This window comes from Oncorhynchus kisutch, linkage group LG17 (assembly GCF_002021735.2).
Source record: "Oncorhynchus kisutch isolate 150728-3 linkage group LG17, Okis_V2, whole genome shotgun sequence".
Lineage (NCBI taxonomy): Eukaryota > Metazoa > Chordata > Actinopteri > Salmoniformes > Salmonidae > Oncorhynchus > Oncorhynchus kisutch.
In genome coordinates this window covers 5,490,199-5,496,198 of record NC_034190.2, presented here as the reverse complement: position 1 = coordinate 5,496,198, position 6,000 = coordinate 5,490,199, and the positions used below count along the sequence as shown (strand labels likewise).

At 43.1% G+C, this 6,000-nt stretch overlaps 1 protein-coding gene across 5 annotated transcripts in view; it reads left to right on the top strand.

Annotated features, from left to right (window-relative positions):
- The window catches only part of LOC116354507 (protein FAM49A), a 135,832-nt gene that overhangs the window by 72,943 nt on the left and 56,889 nt on the right, over positions 1-6,000 (top strand). For 2 of the 5 annotated variants that reach the window (XM_031795027.1, XM_031795026.1), the window contains exon 1: positions 1-247. This exon is cut by the window's left edge and continues 114 nt beyond it. The exons of the other annotated variants lie outside the window; for them this stretch is intronic. The gene's annotated coding sequence lies outside the window, so the exon portion shown is untranslated. The remainder of the gene's footprint in view (positions 248-6,000) is intronic. 5 annotated transcript variants of the gene reach the window in all.

Below are 6,000 nucleotides of genomic sequence, written 5' to 3'. Positions count from 1 at the left end.
TGTAGAGCTAGCTAGTAGCTATAGTAGTGTTCTCAGTAGCAGAGTCTCTAAGGGAGAGGCAGAGACAGAGACAGCCACTGGGACCTCAGTGAGATAGCATGCGGTACTGGGACAGACTGACTGTGCTTAATCAATTTACTAGGATACGGAATAACAGATCACAGCAGAGAAGAGAAGGAGGGAAGAGAGGAAAGAGAGAGGTGACATACAGACAGAGTGCAGATAGCAACATTTGACTGGTGTGAAGGTAAGAGAACGTAATGCAGCCGCATGCCCCCTACAGGCCAGTCTTAGGTTGGCTAATGGTTACGAAACCAGTCAATAATGAATTTCCTTTCAACTTTATGTGTGTGTGTGTGTGTGTTAGCATGCATATCTATGCATCCACCATTCTACAAAACATTAAGAACACCTTCCTAATATTGAGTTGCACCTCCCCGTTTGCCCTCTAACAGCCTCAATTCATTGGGACATGGACTCCACAAGGTGTCGAAAGCGATCCACAAGGATGCTGGCACTTGTTGACTCCAAATGTCTCACAGTTGTGTCAAGTTGGCTGAATGTCCTTTGTGTGGTGGACCATTCTTGATACACAAAAAAATTATAACTGTTGAGTGTGAAAAACCCAGCAGCGTTGCATTTCTTGACATTAACCAGTGTTCAATGGCACTTAAATCTTTGTCTCAATTGTCTCAAGGCTTAAAAATACTTCCTTAACCCGTCTCCTCCCCTTCATCTACATGTCTCCCGCCCCTTATCTACATGTCTCCTCCCCTTCATCTGCATGTCTCCTCCCCTTCATCTACAAGTCTCCTCTTCTTCATCTAAACTGATTGAAGTGGATTTAACAAGTGACATCAATAAGAGATCATAGCTTTCACCTGGATTCACCTGATCAGTCCACTCAGTGTAAAGAGCAGGTGTTCATAATGTTTTGTATACTCAGTGTAAAGAGCAGGTGTTCATAATGTTTTGTTCGTTCAGTGTAAAGAGCAGGTGTTCATAATGTTTTGTATACTCAGTGTAAAGAGCAGGTGTTCTTAATGTTTTGTATACTCAGTGTAAAGAGCAGGTGTTCATAATATTTTGTCCACTCAGTGTAAAGAGCAGGTGTTCATAATGTTTTGTACACTCAGTGTAAAGAGCAGGTGTTCATAATGTTTTGTCCACTCAGTGTAAAGAGCAGGTGTTCTTAATGTTTTGTCCACTCAGTGTAAATAGCAGGTGTTCATAATGTTTTGTATACCATAGGTGTTCTACACATTAACAGTATTTGTGGTATGATTTAATGTCCACCATTCTACTGATGTCAGCTCAGTTAAAACGTTGGTTTGTCTAACTCAGACTCTCAGTTAAAACCTTGGTTTGAAGGGAATGTGGTGCCATTTGGGACGCTGGCATTGTCTTTCGGATCACCTTGGCAACGCAGGAATTATGAATTCATGCACAGCATCTTTTATTGATAAGGAGCGCAAAGAGAGAGAGAGAGAGACAGACAGACAGACAGACAGACAAAGAGTGTTGTCTAAATTATTGTAATGCTATGATGACGTCTCTAGAACGTTTATACCAGGGTAGATACAGAAATACTGTAAGACCTGCTATCAACAGACAGTAGATATACTGTTAGACCTGCTATCAACAGACAGTAGATATACCGTTAGACCTGCTATCAACAGTAGATATACTGTTAGACCTGCTATCAACAGACAGTAGATATACCGTTAGACCTGCTATCAACAGTAGATATACTGTTAGACCTGCTATCAACAGTAGATATACTGTTAGACCTGCTATCAACAGACAGTAGATATATGTTAGACCTGCTATCAACAGTAGATATACTGTTAGACCTGCTATCAACAGAGAGTAGATATACTGTTAGACCTGCTATCAACAGTAGATATACTGTTAGACCTGCTATCAACAGACAGTAGATATATGTTAGACTTGCTATCAACAGACAGTAGATATACTGTCAGACCTGCTATCAACAGTAGATATACTGTTAGACCTGCTATCAACAGTAGATATACTGTTAGACCTGCTATCAACAGACAGTAGAAATACTGTTAGACCTGCTATCAACAGACAGTAGATATACTGTCAGACCTGCTATCAACAGTAGATCTACTGTCAGACCTGCTATCAACAGAGAGTAGATAAACTGTTAGACCTGCTATCAACAGACAGTAGATATCAAATCAAATCAAATGTATTTATATAGCCCTTCGTACATCAGCTGATATCTCAAAGTGCTGTACAGAAACCCAGCCTAAAACCCCAAACAGCAAGCAATGCAGGTGTAGAAGCACGGTGGCTAGGAAAAACTCCCTAGAAAGGCCAAAACCTAGGAAGAAACCTAGAGAGGAACCAGGCTATGTGGGGTGGCCAGTCCTCTTTTGGCTGTGCCGGGAGGAGATTATAACAGAACATGGCCAAGATGTTCAAATGTTCATAAATGACCAGCATGTTCGAATAATAAGAAGGCAGAACAGTTGAAACTGGAGCAGCAGCACGGCCAGGTGGACTGGGGACAGCAAGGAGTCATCATGTCAGGTAATCCTGGGGCATGGTCCTAGGGCTCAGGTCCTCCGAGAGAGAGAAGGAGAGAATTAGAGAACGCACACTTAGATTCACAAAGGACACCGAATAGGACAGGAGAAGTACTCCAGATATAACACACTGACCCTAGCCCCCCGACACATAAACTACTGCAGCATAAATACTGGAGGCTGAGACAGGAGGGGTCAGGAGACACTGTGGACCCATCCGAGGACACCCCCGGACAGGGCCAAACAGGAAGGATATAACCTCACCCACTTTGCCAAAGCACAGCCCCCACACCACTAGAGGGATATCTTCAACCACCAATTTACCATCCTGAGACAGGGCCGAGTATAGCCCACAAAGATCTCCGCCATGGCACAACCCAAGGGGGGGGGCGCCAACCCAGACAGGATGACCACATCAGTGAATCAACCCACTCAGGTGACGCACCCCTTCCAGGGACGGCATGAGAGGGCCCCAGTAAGCCAGTGACTCCGCCCCTGTAATAGGGTTAGAGGCAGAGAATCCCAGTGGAAAGAGGGGAACCGGCCAGGCAGAGACAGCAAGGGCGGTTCGTTTCTCCAGAGCCTTTCCGTTCACCTTCCCACTCCTGGGCCAGACTACACTCAATCATATGACCCACTGAAGAGATGAGTCTTCAGTAAATACTTAAAGGTTGAGACCGAGTTTGCGTCTCTGACATGGGTAGCCAGACCGTTCCATAAAAATGGAGCTCTATAGGAGAAAGCCCTGCCTCCAGCTGTTTGCTTAGAAATTCTAGGGACAATTAGGAGGCCTGCGTCTTGTGACCGCAGCGTACGTGTAGGTATGTACGGCAGGACCAAATCAGAGAGATAGGTAGGAGCAAGCCCATGTAATGCTTTGTAGGTTAGCAGTAAAACCTTGAAATCAGCCCTTGCTTTGACAGGAAGCCAGTGTGGAGAGGCTAGCACTGGAGTAATATGATCAAATTTTTTGGTTCTAGTCAGGATTCTAGCAGCCGTATTTAGCACCAACTGAAGTTTATTTAGTGCTTTATCCGGGTAGCCGGAAAGTAGAGCATTGCAGTAATCTAACCTAGAAGTGACAAAAGCATGGATTAATTTTTCTGCATCATTTTTGGACAGAAAGTTTCAGATTTTTGCAATGTTACGTAGATGGAAAAAAGCTGTCCTTGAAATGGTCTTGATATGAGAGATCAGGGTCCAGAGTAATGCCGAGGTCCTTCACAGTTTTATTTGAGACGACTGTACAACCATTAAGATTAATTGTCAGATTCAACAGAAGATCTCTTTGTTTCTTGGGACCTAAAACAAGCATCTCTGTTTTGTCCGAATTTAAAAGTAGAAAGTTTGCAGCCATCCACTTACTTATGTCTGAAACACATGCTTCTAGCAAGGGCAATTTTGGGGCTTCACCATGTTTCATTGAAATGTACAGCTGTGTGTCATCCGCATAGCAGTGAAAGTTAACATTATGTTTTCGAATAACATCCCCAAGAGGTAAAATATATAGTGAAAACAATAGTGGTCCTAAAACGGAACCTTGAGGAACACCGAAATTTACACTTGATTTGTCAGAGGACAAACCATTCACAGAGACAAACTGATATCTTTCCGACAGATAAGATCTAAACCAGGCCAGAACTTGTCCGTGTAGACCAATTTGGGTTTCCAATCTCTCCAAAAGAATGTGGTGATCGATGGTATCAAAAGCAGCACTAAGGTCTAGGAGCACGAGGACAGATGCAGAGCCTCGGTCCGATGCCATTAAAATGTCATTTACCATCTTCACAAGTGCCGTCTCAGTGCTATGATGGGGTCTAAAACCAGACTGAAGCATTTCGTATACATTGTTTGTCTTCAGGAAGGCAGTAAGTTGCTGCGCAACAGCCTTTTCAAAAATTTTTGAGAGGAATGGAAGATTCGATATGATAGAATGATGACAGGTCGATAGTTTTTTATATTTTCTGGATCAAGGTTTGGCTTTTTCAAGAGAGGCTTTATTACTGCCACTTTTAGTGAGTTTGGTACACATCCGGTGGATAGAGAGCCGTTTATTATGTTCAACATAGGACATATACTGTTAGACCTGCTATCAACAGACAGTAGATATACTGTTAGACCTGCTATCAACAGTAGATATACTGTTAGACCTGCTATCAACAGAGAGTAGATATACTGTTAGACCTGCTATCAACAGAGAGTAGATATACTGTTAGACCTGCTATCAACAGACAGTAGATATACTGTTAGACCTGCTATCAACAGACAGTAGATATACTGTTAGACCTGCTATCAACAGTAGATATACTGTTAGACCTGCTATCAACAGACAGTAGATATACTGTTAGACCTGCTATCAACAGACAGTAGATATACTGTTAGACCTGCTATCAACAGTAGATCTACTGTTAGACCTGCTATGTACCACAAACCTCCGAGGTGCCTTATTGCTATTATAAACTGGTTACCAACGTAATTAGAGTTGTAAATATATATGTTTTGTCATAAACATGGTATAAAGTCTTATATACCATGGCTTTTTTTAACCAATCAGCATTCAGGGCTTGAACCACACAGTTTATAAAGCCAGATGAACAATTAGGGGAGACAATAGGTCAGGAAAGGTGATTAGATGAGAGTAAGGTTCAAATAACACGGTTGCTACAACAATATAACATAGAAAAGCATGTATCTGTACTGTTAGTCTCTCTCTCTCCAGGTTGGGGTTAGTTCGACTGTTAGTCTCTCTCTCTCCTGGTTGGGGTTAGTTCTACTGTTAGTCTCTCTCTCTCCAGGTTGGGGTTAGTTCTACCGTTAGTCTCTCTCTCTCCAGGTTGGGGTTAGTTCTACTGTTAGTCTCTCTCTCTCCAGGTTGGGGTTAGTTCTACTGTTAGTCTATGTGTCTCCAGGTTGGGGTTAGTTCTACTGTTAGTCTCTCTCTCTCCAGGTTGGGGTTAGTTCTACTGTTAGTCTCTCTCTCTCCAGGTTGGGGTTAGTTCTACTGTTAGTCTCTCTCTCTCCAGGTTGGGGTTAGTTCTACTGTTAGTCTCTCTCTCTCCAGGTTGGGGTTAGTTCTACTGTTAGTCTCTCTCTCTCCAGGTTGGGGTTAGTTCTACTGTTAGTCTCTCTCTCTCCAGGTTAGGGTTAGTTCTACTGTTAGTCTCTCTCTCTCCAGGTTGGGGTTAGTTCTACTGTTAGTCTCTCTCTCTCCAGGTTGGGGTTAGTTCTACTGTTAGTCTCTCTCTCTCCAGGTTGGGGTTAGTTCTACTGTTAGTCTCTCTCTCTCCAGGTTGGGGTTAGTTCTACTGTTAGTCTCTCTCTCTCCAGGTTGGGGTTAGTTCTACTGTTAGTCTCTCTCTCTCCAGGTTGGGGTTAGTTCTACTGTTAGTCTCTCTCTCTCCAGGTTGGGGTTAGTTCTACTGTTAGACCTGCTATCAACAGAGAG